This window comes from Nycticebus coucang, chromosome 19, assembly GCF_027406575.1.
Source record: "Nycticebus coucang isolate mNycCou1 chromosome 19, mNycCou1.pri, whole genome shotgun sequence".
In the NCBI taxonomy this organism is placed as follows: domain Eukaryota; kingdom Metazoa; phylum Chordata; class Mammalia; order Primates; family Lorisidae; genus Nycticebus; species Nycticebus coucang.
The window spans coordinates 3,951,888-3,967,266 of record NC_069798.1 but is presented as its reverse complement, the minus strand read 5'-3'; the positions used below and the strand labels follow the sequence as shown (position 1 = coordinate 3,967,266).

The 15,379-nt window shown below is 41.9% G+C and overlaps 1 pseudogene; it reads left to right on the top strand.

The window, feature by feature from the left end:
- The first annotated feature begins 7,795 nt into the window (after positions 1 to 7,795).
- On the top strand, positions 7,796 to 8,334 carry LOC128572069 (transcription factor BTF3 homolog 4-like; annotated as a pseudogene).
- The last annotated feature ends 7,045 nt before the right edge of the window (positions 8,335 to 15,379 follow it).

Below are 15,379 nucleotides of genomic sequence, written 5' to 3'. Positions count from 1 at the left end.
TCATGTACAAAGGAAAGACTGCTTCCTTCCTTCCTTCCTTCTTTTTTGAGACAGAGTCTCACTTTGCCACCTGGGCTAGAGTGCAGTGGTATCCTCACTGCAACTTCAAACTCCTGGGCAAAAGTGATCCTCCTGCTTCAGCTTCCCTAGTAGCTGTCACTAAAGGTATGCACTAACACGCCTGGCTAATTTTTCTATTTTTAGTAGAGACGTGGTCTTACTCTTGCTCAGGCTGGTCTCGAACTCCCGGCCTCAAGCAATCCTCTGGCCTCAGCCTCCCGGAATGCTAGGGTTACAGGTGTGAGCCACCCTACCCAGGCCCTCTGTTCCTTCATAGTGGTGAAATATAATAAATGACTTCTTTCTACAAAGTCTCCAAATGAAAGTAATGTGGGTATTCCTCATTTCACAAAAACTATACTCAACCTCGCTATAACTAGAAAAATACAAATTAAAATGAGATGCCGTTGTATATTCATCAGATTTCCACAATACGTTATCTCCAGAGAGTATGAGACATTGGAAAGGATGTACAAAATAGGAACTTAAGTGGAAGTGAAAATTAGTACCGCCATTTTGATAGGAAATTACTGATATTTAGTAAAACTAAAAATGGATGTTCCTTATAAGCCAGAAAGTCCTCTTCTGGAGAAACTTGCAAATGTGTGCACAGAAGACGTCCACAAAGAGTAGGAAACTATCCAGAAGTTCATCAACTAGGAAATGAAAAATAAAGTGTATATACAAGGATATATGTGAAACTTGGTAAACGGTCTGTGAAGCTAGTGAATGATGCCCCATGAATATATCGATGTACACAGCTATGAGTTAATAAAAAAAAAAAAAAGAAAAAGAAAGTGTATATTCCCATGGACATTAAAACATGCACCAGGTCTCCAGGTACTCACATTACTAACATAGATCACAAAAACATACCTTTGGGCCAGGCACAGTGGCTCATGCCTGTAATCCTAGCACTCTGGGAAGCCAAGGAGGGTGGATTACCAGAGCTCAGGAGTTCCAGACCAGCCTGAGCAAGAATGAGACCCTGTCTTTACTGAAAATAGAAAAAATTAGCTGGGCATTGTGGTGGGCACCTGTAGTCCCAGCTACTAGGGAGACTGAGGCAGGAGAATTGCTTGAGCCCAAGAGTTTGAGGTTGCTGTGAGCTATGACACCATAGCACTCTACCCAGGGCATAGAGTGAGACTCTGTCTCAAAAAACAAAACTTTATAGAGTCTGATAAAACTTGTATAAAGACCATACAGGTTGTGGCTCCCGCAGCCAGCGTTCAGAACGCGCACAGATGAGCTCTGGGCCTGCAGCTGCCACCACCGCCAGATGTATACAAAGTAACAAAAGAAAATATATCATTGAGCGCCCGCCTGGACCTCGGTAAGAGCTGCCCGGCCCAGACCTCCACAAGAACTGCACCACGACCGCCATTGGCGCCTGCCTGGACCTCTGTAAGAACTGCGCTGCGACCGTGATCGGCGCCCACCCAGACCTCGGTGAGCTGCGCTGATGCCCCCGTGACCAGGAACTTCGGGAGGCATGCAACCCCGCATCCTCCCTCCTGTACCCTCCCTGCCTCCACACCGGCCTGCTCATCTGGCCAGGAACTCTGGTAGCCGCATGCCCTCCCGAGCCCTCCCTGCCTCTGCACGGAGTCCTTCTCCTGGTCAGAGACTGCTGGAGCCTTGGGCCTTCTGTGCCAAAGTCACTGGGCACCAGGCACTCCCAGAACCGTGTGCACCACCGGCAGCCCTGTTGCTGCATCCGGGTGTGTCACACTCCGGAGCTGCTTCCACAACCAGAACTCCCTGGCTGGGGCAGCCCCAGAGGAGATACACAAGGTCACTCCCTAAAAAGATCCAGCAACAATAGAGTGATCCCACTGGGGTCTAATCTTGGAGAGACACCTCCCCAACTCTGAGGACAGCCAGAGGCAAAGGTGAAAAACAATCATGAGGTGAAATCAACAGAAAAACTCTGGCAATATGAGTAATCAGAGTAGATCAACTCCCCCAAGGATCAATGGGGCAAACACAGCACAAGATCCCATGCACAAACAAATAGCTGAGATGTCAGAAATCGAATTCAGAATTTGGATAGCAAATAAGATCAAATTAGAATTCCAAGCACTAACCCAAAAGATATCTAAAGAATTCAACGAATTCAAAGGCCAAATGACCAAAGATTTTGACACATTGAGACAAGAAGTTGCAGCCCTCAAAGATCTGAGAAACACAGTAGAATCCCTCAGTAACAGAATGGAGCAAGTGAAGAAATTTTAGATTTAAACTTAACCATTCAACATCAGGACTTAACAGACATCTATAGAACATTTCATCCCAACAAAACTGAATACACATTTTTCTCATCAGCCCATGGAACATACTCCAAAATCGATCACATCCTAGGCCACAAATCTAACCTCATCAAATTTTAAAAAATAGAAATTATTCCTTGCATCTCTCAGACCATCATGGAATAAAAGTTGAACTCAATAACAACAGGAATCTGCATACCCATACAAAAACATGGAAGCTAAACAACCTTATGCTGAAGGATAGATGGGTTATAGATGAGATTAAGAAGGAAATCTTAATTTGTTAAGATTTAAAAAATTTGTTAATTTGTTAAAGATTTAACAAAAATCTTAATTTTGTTCCAAATTTTTGGAACAAAACAACAATCAAGACACGAATTACCAGAACCTCTGGGATACTGCAAAGGCAGTCCTAAGAGGGAAATTTATAGCACTGCAAGCCTACCTCAAGATAACGGAAAGAGAGGAAGTTAATAACTTAATGGGACATCTCAAGCAACTGGAAAAGGAAGAACACTCCAACCCCAAACCCAGCAGAAGAAAAGAAATAACCAAAATCAGAGCAGAATTAAATGAAATTGAAAACAAAAGAATTATACAACAGATCAATAAATCCAAAAGTTGGTTTTTTGAAAAGATCAATAAAATAGATAAACCTTTGGCCAACCTAACCAGGAAAAAAAAGAGTAAAATCTCTAATTTCATCAATCAGAAATGGTGATGATGAAATAACAACAGACCCCTCAGAAATTCAAAAAATCCTTAACGAATACTACAAGAAACTCTACTCTCACAAATATGAAAATCTGAAAGAAATCGACCAATACCTGGAAGTACGCCACCTACCAAGACTTAGCCAGAATGAAGTGGAAATGTTGAACAGGACTATATCACGTTCTGAAATAGCATCAACTATACAAAATCTCCCTAAAAAGAAAAGCCCAGGACCAGATGGCTTTATGTCACAATTCTGCCAAACCTTTAAAGAAGAACTAGTACCTATATTACTAAACCTCTTCCAAAATATACAAAAAGAAGGAATATTACCCAACACATTCTACGAAGCAAACATCACCTTGATCCCCAAACCGGGAAAGACCCAAGAAAAAAAAGAAAATTACAGACCAATATCACTAATGAATATTGATGCTAAAATACTCAATAAGATCCTAACAAACAGAATCCAACAACACATCAAAAAAATTATACACTGCAACCAAGGGGGATTTATCCCAGGGTCTCAAGGCTGGTTCAATATATGTAAATCTATAAATGTAATTCAGCACATAAACAAACTAAAAAATAAACACCATATGATTCTCTCAATTGACGCAGAAAAAGCTTTTGATAATATCCAGCATCGTTTCATGATCAGAACCCTTAAGAAAATTGGTATAGAAGGGACATTTCTTAAACTAATAGAGGCCATCTACAGCAAACCCACAGCCAATATCGTACTGAATGGAGTTAAATTGAAATCATTTCCACTTAGATCAGGAACCAGGCAAGGTTGCCCATTGTCTCCATTGCTCTTTAACATTGTAATGGAAGTTTTAGCCATTGCAATTAGGGAAGAAAAGGCGATCAAGGGTATCCACATAGGGTCAGAAGAGATCAAACTTTCACTCTTCGCAGATGATATGATCGTATATCTGGAAAACACTAGGGATTCTACTACAAAACTTTTAGAAGTGATCAAGGAATATAGCAATGTCTCAGGTTACAAAATCAATACCCATAAATCTGTAGCCTTTATATATACCAACAATAACCAAGCCAAAAAAATAGTCAAGGACTCTATTCCTTTCACAGTAGTGCCAAAGAAGATGAAATATTTGGGAGTATACCTAACAAAGGATGTGAAAGATCTCTACAAAGAGAACTATGAAACTTTAAGAAAAGAAATGGCTGAAGATGTTAACAAATGAAAAAACATACCATGCTCATGGCTGGGAAGAATCAACATTGTTAAAATGTCTATACTACCCAAAGCAATATATAATTTTAATGCAATTCCTATTAAAGCTCCATTGTCATATTTTAAAGATCTTGAAAAAATAATACTTTGTTTTATATGGAATCAGAAAAAATCTCGAATAGCCAAAACGTTACTCAGAAATAAAAATACAGCAGGAGGAATCATGCTACCAGACCTGAGACTGTACTAGAAATCGAGAGTGATCAAAACAGCATGGTACTGGCACAAAAACAGAGAAATAGATGTCTGGAACAGATAGAGAACCAAGAGATGAATCCAGCTATTTACCGTTATTTGATCTTTGACAAGCCAATTAAAAACATTCAGTGGGGAAAAGATTCCCTATTTAACAAATGGTGCTGGGTGAACTGGCTGGCGATCTGTAAAAGACTGAAACTGGACCCACACCTTTCACCATTAACTAAGATAGAGTCTCACTGGATAAAAGATTTAAACTTAAGACATGAAACTATAAAAATACTTGAAGAAAGTGCAGGGAAAACTGTTGAAGGAATCGGCCTGGGTGAATATTTTATGAGGAGGACTCCCCATGCAATTGAAGCAGTATCAAAAATACATTACGGGGACCTGATCAAACTAAAAAGCTTCTGCACAGCCAAGAACATAGTAAGTAAAGCAAGCAGACAGCCCTCAGAATGGGAGAAAATATTTGCAGGTTATACCTTCGATAAAGGTCTAATAACCAGAATCCACAGAGAACTCAAACGTATTAGCAAGAAAAGAACACGTGATCCCGGGCGGCGCCTGTGGCTCAAGGAGTAGGGCGCCGGTCCCATATGCCAGAGGTGGCGGGTTCAAACCCATCCCTGGCCAAAAAAAAAAAAAAAAAAAGAACACGTGATCCCATTTCAGGGTGGGCAAGGAACTTGAACTTCTCTAAAGAAGACAGATGCACGATCTACAAACACATGAAAAAACACATCATCCTTAATCATCAGAGAAATGCAAATCAAAACCACTTTGAGATATCACCTAACCCCAGTAAGAGTAGCCCACATAACAAAATCCCAAAACTAGAGATGTTGGCGTGGATGTGGAGAAAAGGGCACACTTCTACACTGCTGGTGGGAATGCACACTAATACGTTCCCTCTGGAAGGATGTTTGGAGAATACTTAGAGACCTAAAAATAGACCTGCCATTCAATCCTATAATTCCTTTACCCAGAAGACCAAAAATCACAATATAACAGACATCTGTACCAGAATGTTTATTGCAGCCCAATTCATAATTGCTAAGTCATGGAAGAAGCCCAAGTGCCCATCGACCCACAAATGGACTAGCAAATTGTAGTACATGTATACTATGGAATATTATGCAGCCTTAAAGGAAGATGGAGACTTTACCTCTTTCATGTTTACACGATGGAGCTGGAACATATTCTTCTTAGCAAAGTATCTCAGGAATGGAAGAAAAAGTATCCAATGTACTCAGCCCTACTATGAAGCTAAATTATAGCTTTCACATGCAGGCTATAACCCAACTATAGCACAAGACTATGGGGAAAGGGCCAAGGAAGGGGAAGGGAGGGGGGAGGTTATGGTGGAGGGAGGGTAATGGGTGGGGCCACACCTACGGTGCATCTTAGAATGGGTTCAGGCGAAACTTTCTAAATGCAGAATACAAATGTCTACATACAATAACTAAGAAAATGCCATGAAGGCTACGTTGAACAGTTTGATGAGAATATTTCAGATTGTATATGAAACCAGCATACTGTACCCCTTGATTGCACTAATGTACACGGCTATGATTTAACAATAAAAATAAATAAATAAAAAGAACATTACATATTAATGATGGTTACACACATACATAGCAAAGAGAATCACGTACTAAAGGATATTACCAGGGATTGTTTGTAGGTAGACAATTGGGAGCAAAATAGACCTGAATTTTATCAAAATATTAGATTCCTTTTACTAAAAACACACAAAAAGTATATTGCAAAAAATGAAAGAGGTGTGTTTAAGCTCTTGCTGCTGCTGCTATCAAAGACCCTGACTGGCCTTCTCCCTGTCCTCTGACAACACCCTCAGAGCTCCAGGACAGCAGGAAGAGAACCTCAAGGCCTATGGGTACAACTGCAGTTGTAGGAAATGGAATGGGGTTTGAGCTTCAATTTCTTTTTTCTTTAATTTATTTTTGTAGAGACAGGGTCTCACTAGGTAGCCCAGACTGGTCTGGAACTCCTGGTCTCAAGCAATACTCCCCCCATCGCCTCCCAAAGAGCTAAGTGTGAGCCAGCATGCCTAGCCTCAATTTCTATTTACAATAATGATACGCAGAAACCACGATGGATGCCCGCATGAACCTGGACGATGTCACTCCAAGTGCCCACTGTCATAGCCCATCTCACCTGCAGACACCATAAGATACTGGGAGTTTCGGAAATAGACCCCGATAGCATCAACACAACATACAGCTCTCTGCCTGAGAAAGATTTACGTTGAGAGAAGGAGAAAGCACTTTGAAGAAAAACTCAGATTGGAGATAGGATTGGTCAAGTTTTCAGGGTCTGAAAATATCCCCCTGTCTCAGTTTGTTTTTACTGCCATGACAAAATAGCAGACCTGGTACTTTATAAACAATAGAAATTAACTTCCCGTCAGTTCTGGTTGCAGGGAACTCTGACAGCAAGGCCCCAGTGGGTGCGGTGTCTAGTTTGGGCCTGGTCTCCTCTTCCAAGAGAGCGCCTTGTTGCTGCATCCTCTGGACGGCATGAATGAATGCTGTGTGCTCACATGACAGAATGGACAGAAGGCAAAAGGGCCTCTGCTAGTGCCCTCTGGGGCTTTGTAAACACTAGTCTGTGTTTAGAGGAAAGCCCTCATGACTTAATCACATCCCAAAGGCCTCACCCTTAATACTGTCATGAATGGAGTAAGTTCAAAGTGAATTCTAGAGGGGCACATTCAAATCATAGTACCTCTCAAAAGATAGCTTCTTTAAACATGCAAAGCACACAACCTCTCAGAAAGAGGAGATTTTCTAAACAGAATTTTTGAAGAGTTTTCTTTCATCTCTGCTTCTTTCTCTCCTGTTGGCCACTGGATTGGGGCTCTAAGTTAAGGTGTCTGACAGCCTCGATCAGTGCAAATGAAGAATTGAAATCGGACCTTGTTCACATTGTGGGGGCTGTCTACTAAAGACTGTGTGTTTTATTCTTTTTTTTTTTTTAATTTGTTAAGCAGGTGCTAAAAAACCAAGGTACAAACACAAACTCACAGCTGAATTTCTGCACAAAAATGTGTTTTCTTCTATAGGCTAATGACTTAAACTCTCACTAATGAGATGAGAGTCCTCGGGTGGTTCATTTTCCAGTGAAGGCACTGCTCAGTAGGGCTTCTTTACCAGTCCAGGATGCTGTATTGAACCATATCCTTTGTGCTGATCCACATGTTCCTAGAATTGGTTTTACAGCAAGGCTGTATCTGTGTTAAAGTCTAGAAACAGAGCTGGCTCTTGCCACGTGCTGGTGTTGGAGGACCCTCCCTGCTTCAGATTTACCAACAGCATGAATCAAGAAAAGTTAGCCAAACTTCAGGCTCAGGTCCGGATAGGGGGCAAGGGTACAGCTTACAGAAAGAAGAAGGTACCTAGAGCAGCTACAGCTGATGACTAAAAGCTTCAGAGTTCTCTTTAAAAACTGGCTGTGAACAATATAGCTGGTATGGAAGAGGTATGATCACTTTGCGAACATGATTAAAGATGATGGGACAGTTGTTCATTTGAACAATCCCAAAGTCCAAGCTTCCCTCTCTGCTAACACCTTGGTAATTATCGGTCACGGAGAAGCTAAACCAATCACAGAAGTCTTCCCAAAATAGGAAGTCAGCTTGGTGCTGACAGCTTAACAAGCCTTCAGAAGTTAGCTGTGCGGTTCCCACGGCAAGTATTGGATAGCAAAGCAGCAAACCTGGGAGACATTGATGGGGAGGATGATGATATTCCAGATTTTGTAGAAAACTTTGATGAGGCATCAAAGTATGAAGCTAACTAAAAATTTTTCCTGTTTTTGGAAGCTCTCATGGACTAGATTTAACAAATCAGCTATGTGATTCCAAAGTTTTACAGACATGGAGAACATCATGTGTCACTAGTTCAGTAATATAAATATTTTGTGTGTTACTAACGTTGTTTGGGCGGTGCCTGTAGCTCAGTGGGTAGGGCGCTGGCTACACACACTGAGGTTGGCAGGTTCAAACCCAGCCTGAGCCTGCTAAAACAACAATGACAACTGCAACAACAACAGCAAAAAAAATATCCAGGTGTTGTTGTGGGTACCTGTAAGTCCCAGCTACTTGGGAGGCTGAGGCAAGAGAATCACTTAAGCCCAGGAGTTTGAGGTTGCGGCAAACTGTGATGCCATGATACTCTACCAAGGACAACACAGTGAGACTCTGTCTCAAAAAACAAAACAAACAAAAAAATAATGCTGTTTGTTCAGCATTTTTTTTTGTCATTTGATTTTGCATTTTGCACTTCCTCCCAGGATCTGTTCTTTTGGTCAAAACATGAAGTATTAGTGCAGTTTGAGGGTGTTTTCGGTTTTGATTCTTGGGTTTTTTTGGTTTTTTTTTTCTTTGTTGGAGTATTTTTGGCGTATATATGTATACAGTGAAGAGCAAATTGGAAAACAGTTCTATTTATCCTTCTCTCTTCCTCAGTAGAAATAAAACAAATCTTTACCAAAAAAATTACTAGAAATAGAAAAAAAGAATCTTTGCCAAATTCTTCAGTGATTATGATATCTGCATATAATTTTATTCATTCATTTATTTTAGGACGGAGTCTCACTTTGTCACCCTCAGTTGAGTGCTGTGGTGTCCAGCTCACAGCAACCTCAGACTCTTGGGCTCAAGTGATTCCCTTGCCTCAACTTCCCGAGTAGCTGGAACTACAGGCAGCTGCCACAAGAAAATATATATATTTATATATTTAAAATGTATATTAACATATATATTTATATATTTAAAAATATATATATTTAAATATATAAATGTATATTTATATTTATATATGCATTTTTATAAATATATAAGATTTTTTTTTAATTTTAGAAACAGGGTCTCGCTCTTGCTCAGGCTGGTCTCAAACTCATGAGCTCAAGCAATCCACTCACCTTTGCTTCCCAAAGTGCTAGGATTACATGTGTGAGCCACAGCACCCTGCCCCCATATCTGCATATATTTTAAAGCCAAACCTTATAAAAAGCTTTTTGATTAAACCAGGAATAAAGTAATTTACTTAAAAATAAACACATGTACTTGCCATTGGTACTGGGGCCCTTGGAGCCAATTGTAGCAGAAGTGACTCATATTTTGCCATTCAAGAGCAGGACAGCTTAGGAGGTCCAGAGGCCAAAGCAAGAGCACAGCCACCTCTTGGGACTTCTCTGGACCTTCCTTGGCAGAGGTGGGGTTTGTGAGATGACGAGTCAACCTCTAGCTTTGCTAAAGGAAACCAAGCTCTGTGTTGAATAATAGCTGTTAGTCACCATTTTATTCATCAATATTCTAAAAATTATGGGGAAGTCTGCATCATCAAAAAAATTGTCTCTCAACCCAAAGATAAGGACAGCAGTTTTCTTCCTCTAGATTTCTAGGTCAGTTTAAAGATATTTGACACAAGCATCGTAAATGCTGTCATTAAAGAGCTACATTTCCCAGAAAACTCCTGTGGTTTTTATAACTTTCCCTAATTTCTAACAGGCCTAATACAAATTTAGCCTGATGTGTCTGAGTCTTGGAAATAGAACATTTAGCAAGTTCTGTGTACTAATTTACTACCCAGGGTGCCAAAAGCTACATACTCTCAGTGCTATTTGGCAGTCCCCTGGTGCCAGGGCTGACACTCAGCAGACGTGGACATACTGGCTAGTGTCCATCTTAACTGGTTAGTGCCTACCTGAGCTTCACCAGGGGTCCTCTAGTGTGAATACCACCCTGGTCCAGAGATCGCCATTGCCCCAGATGTGTGGGTCTTGGCAGACTTTGTGCCTTAGCACTGACCTCTGGCTTCAAGCCCTTTCTAGTCTACTGCTTCTCCAGCTTTCCTCTCCTCATTTTTAGGCAATCTGATCCTCATCTTCACCCGTGAGCTCATCCTCTCTCTAGTAGAGCCAATAAGACCTTAGGCAGAAAGTATTTGAACCTTTCCACTAGCAGGGAACACACGATAAGACAACCTGAAGATCACTCCAGCTTTACCTCCCACCCCACCCTGGACCCCATCTCTCTAACACACACACACATGTGCACACACACACTCACATGTGTGCTTGATTATTCCTGGGGGGAGCCAGGCTAACAACTCAGACACGACACGCAATTGCACTACTTCCTGCCTGAAAAGCATCATTTTCAGTAAAAGTGGTTGGCTGGTACAAGGAAGTGACTTAAGAAAGGATATGATAGGGTTCTTTGATCATTCAAGTTTCTTAGAACATCATTATCTCTTTCTGTGTTCAAAGCAAGTGCTGGTTCCAACGGAAACCGTGGCCTCTCAGGGCTGTCCCTGTTTAAGCAATCGAAGTACTGATACACTGACTCCATACTCCACTTTCTATTTACAACTTTTAAATCCTACCGGCCCAGTGTGGTGGCTCACACCTGTAATCCTAGCACTCTGGGAGGCCAAGGTGGGTGGACCGCCTGAGCTCAGGAGTTCGGGACCAGCCTGAGCAAGAGCAAAATCCCATCTCTACCAGAAATAGAAAAACTAGCTGGGCATTGTAGCAGGTGCCGGTAGCCCCAGCTACTCAGGAGGCTGAGGCAGGAGGATTGCTGAAGCCCAACAGTTTGATGTTGCTGTGAGCTATGATACCCTGACACTCTACCCAGGGCTTAAGAGTAAGTCTCTGTCTCAAAAAAAAAAAAAAATCCTACCTCAACTTTGTTGGGGAGGAACCATTATCCCCATTCTACTGACAAGGAAACTGAGCTCAGAAACACTAGACATAAACCCAACACCACCCTTCTGGAAAGTTTGGGAACTAGGATTCCAATCAAGGTCTCAGATCCCAAAGTCCATGCTCTTAATCCCAGTCCTTATGCCCTTGGTCTTAGATTCAGCTGTTTTTTGTTCCATTTTCCCAAGTACATGTGTTGTTTCGTGTTCAGACCAGAGTCTCCTTAAGGACTGGGGCCTGCTTTGTATTAGCAGCTCATCATCAGAGAACAGACAGCTCCCTCTGACCCTGACTGATGCCCAAGTGTAGTGCCCAGCTGACAATGTTCCCTGTCACTGCCTGGTTGCCTGGATATCCAACTATAACCTGAATTCACCCATCACTATGCACTCCTGTCAAATACAGGCCCAGAGTCCTACACACCTGATCCCAGGCCAACTGCTTATATAAACTAGGAGCGCCTGTTACACCCTTTGGCTACTTCCGTGGAGCCTAATTTTCTCTCTGTGCTGGCAGCCAGGTCTGAGCCTTCAGTTCACCTCAGCCCCTTGAGCAAACTTTACAGATCCCGCCCTCTCCCAGCCTTCTCCATTGGATCCCACACAGCCAGGTCAAGTCTCGTTCTTCTCTGCAGTGCTTAAACAAGGCAGTTTCAGCAGGACTAAGTCAACAAGACTGCAGCTTCAGTCTTCTACATTTGTCTGTCTGTTAACAAGCATCTTAGGTTGTTTCCCCATGAGCCAACTTCAAGATGAGGATTTGAGTCCCAGAAGTTTTGTTTGGAATTGACCTAAGGAAATGTTATTGAACGGATTACTCCATGAGCACACAGGGTTCAGTGCTACCAAGGAACTATAGATGACAGCCTAGAATTCATCTTAGAGTCATCCCACACAAGGAAGGCGAGGAAGCTTAGGGGTTCCCCTCCCATTCCCATGGTCATTGGCTGAGAGCTGCACTTGCACTTCAGGGTGAAGCTGTCCAGTGGAGATTTGTGGGTGTTTGCAGTAGGTTGCCCTGGTATTTACTGGGATGGTGAGTACCCAGAGATTATAGCAGTGTCTTTCAACCTTGTTTATCTCCCAGCACAGTTAAATTATGTTGATCAAAAAATAAAAGCGTAAAAAAAAAGAATATAGTTACTTTGCTTTAAACATCTTTCAAAAATAATTTAATTATGATTTTAAAAATCTCCATGGCACACCTATGATCCTCTCCTGGCACACGAATGTGTCATGGCACACAGATTGAAAATCACTGGGTTATATAGCACAGCACAGGGAACATCTGCTATAATCAGTAAAAATCAGTGAAAACAACGCTCAAACTTGTTGCAGTAGCGATTCTGAAAAGCTGCTGGAGGAAGTTTTACACAGCATCACCATGATTCTGTAAGATTCTTCTCAGGTTTTTTATGATCGTCTCATGAGTTGTGCATCAAAGCCTCATAAAAGACTGCTTGGCAGCTCCTCCCCACCCTATATCCACAAACATCCAGAATTCTCAGAGGTCTTTCCTGGGTCTTCTGCTGTCTTTTGAATCTGAGAATATAGTCCATCATTCACTGTTTAGCGAGCTTTCTCCCCATCAGAAAGGGCATTCCCTAAGCCCAAGTATGAAATGTAGTCTTGGTGGACAACTGTAACGTATATTACTATTCCTTTCAGGTAGGATGTGGGGTGAAAATTAAAGGGATGGAGTTGCTCAAGAGACTTTCCAGCTGGAAAATCTAGAACAGAAATCAAGACAATTTGAGAGAACATCAGCACCAGGCGTGCTGGCTCATGCCTGTAATCCTAGCACTCTGGGAGTCCCAGGCGGGTGGATTGCCTGAGCTCACAGGTTCCAGACCAGCCTGAGCCAGAGCAAGACCCCGCCTCTAAAAATAGCCAGGAGTTGTGGCAGGTGCCTGCAGTCCCAGCTACCCAGGAGGCTAAGGCAAGAGAATTGATGGAGCCCAAGAGTTAGAGTTTGCTGTGAGCTATGATACCATGGCACTCTCCCCAGGGTGAAATAAATAAACAAATAAATGCTACATCAAGTTATAATTCCAGTTCTTTGAGAAGCTGAGGCAGTAAGATCACCTGAAGCCAGGAGTTCAAGACCAGCCTGGGTAACACAGCAAGACCCTATATTAAAAAACAAACAAACAAACAAACAAACAAAAAAAACAGCTAGAAACACAGATTGAGCAATCTCTGTGCAGTTACTGAGAGCACGACCTTTAACATTGTGCTACAGTTAGTGGTCAGGTGCCAGTTCTGTTGTCCACTCCTTAAGAAATGGGATGATTTCTGTATTCGTTACCTATATAACAAACTACCCCAAAACTTAACAGTTTAAAATAAGGTACATGTATTCTCTTATATTTTGTGAGTTAGAAATCTGGGCTCAGCTTTACTGGGTCCTTTTTCTAAGTGTTTTATATGGCTGTAATCAAGATGTTAGCCAGGGCGGCACCTGTGGCTCAAGGAGTAGGGTGCCGGTCCCATATGCTGGAGGTGGCGGGTTCAAACCCAGCCCCGGCCAAAAAAAAAAAAAAAAGATGTTAGCCAAAGCTCAGATCTCATGAGAAGACCAGACTGGGGAAGAATCTGCTTCCAAGCTCATGCAGTTGTTGGTAGATTTCAGTTCTTCATGAAATGTTGGACTGAAGGGCTCGGTCCGAGATGACTATTGTCTAGAATGATAATAGATGACTATTGCCTCAGTTTCTTGCCAGCTGGGCTTCTCCAACATGGCCTTTGACTTCACCAAGAAGGCAATAGAGACAGATGTCACCATCTTTTCTAACCTAATCATGGAAATGACATCTTATTTTCTGTGCCATATTTTATTTTATTTATTTATTTTGAGACAGAGTCTCACTCTGTCACCCTGGGTAGAGTGATGTGGCATCACAGCTCACAGCAACCTCAAACTCTTGGGCTTAAGCGATTCTCTTGCCTCAGCCTTGCAACTAGCTGGGACTACAGGCGCCTGCCACAACGCCCAGCTATTTTTTGTTGTTGCTGAAGTTGTCATTGTTGGTTAGCTGGCCAGGTCTGGGTTCAAACCTGCCACTCTTGGTGTATGTGGCTGGCGCTGTACCCACTGTGCTATGGGCGCTGAGCCATTCTGTGCCATATTTTATTGGTTAAAATAAATAAGTCACTTGGTCTAGTCCATACTCAAGAGGAAGAGGTTACTTATGTAAGGACATGCACACAAGGAAAGGGGATTGTTAAGGGGCATTTTACAGACCACAATGTCCACATACCACTCAGGGATGGGAGGTGATAAATAGTGTTTGTTTTTTGAATGTTTATTATTCCAAAGACAATAGAACACGTTGAAAGAATTGCTCTAAAGAAAAATAAACATCAGATTTCAGAAGGGGTAGCCCATGAAATAGGAGAGTTTGGCCTTATGAATTCTACTCTGTTTAGTGGATGAATCCACCTAAGAACCCAGTCATCTAGCTATTCTATAAGCTCCTTGAGGGTAAGACTATATCCTTTATCTTGACATCAGCATTTTGGGCACCGTTCCCTGACACGAGAAAGAAACGTGGAGAACATTAATGATTGAGGAATGGTCTAATGAATGCTAACATCTGTCTCTCTCTTAAGATATCCTCTTGCCCACGAGGTACACATTTAACAAAATATTATAAAGTTTAAAAAGTGGTTACGGAAAGGGGAAATTTATTATTGCGGGAATACTAAATAAATATTTGATTAAACAAATGTCAACAGGCTTTCCTCATGTTGGCTCTGGGTGTATTCACTTTTTGAATAATACTTTTCAAAATGCTAATATGAAAAAAAAAAACCTATAATGCGGACCATTGTAAAAGCTGTATTCAGGAAAATCTGCACCTGTCATGATAGAGTGAGCCTTGTGAACCTGGGCACTGGGCAATTAGAATTCAGCATCTAGGTTTATCTAGTGAGGTCAATTAGCAAGGAACATAGGAACTGCATGTACTCTGAGAAGTAGCGTCCCACAGGGACTCAGCGTTGGAGGCCGGCAGAACAGTGGATCCATGTGAAGATCTCTGCAAACCCTCCTCTATACAAGGATACCTATACATTTTTGTAAGCCCTTAGAAGTCTGGGACTGCAGTGGGTATTGAGAAAATGTCCATTGTTTT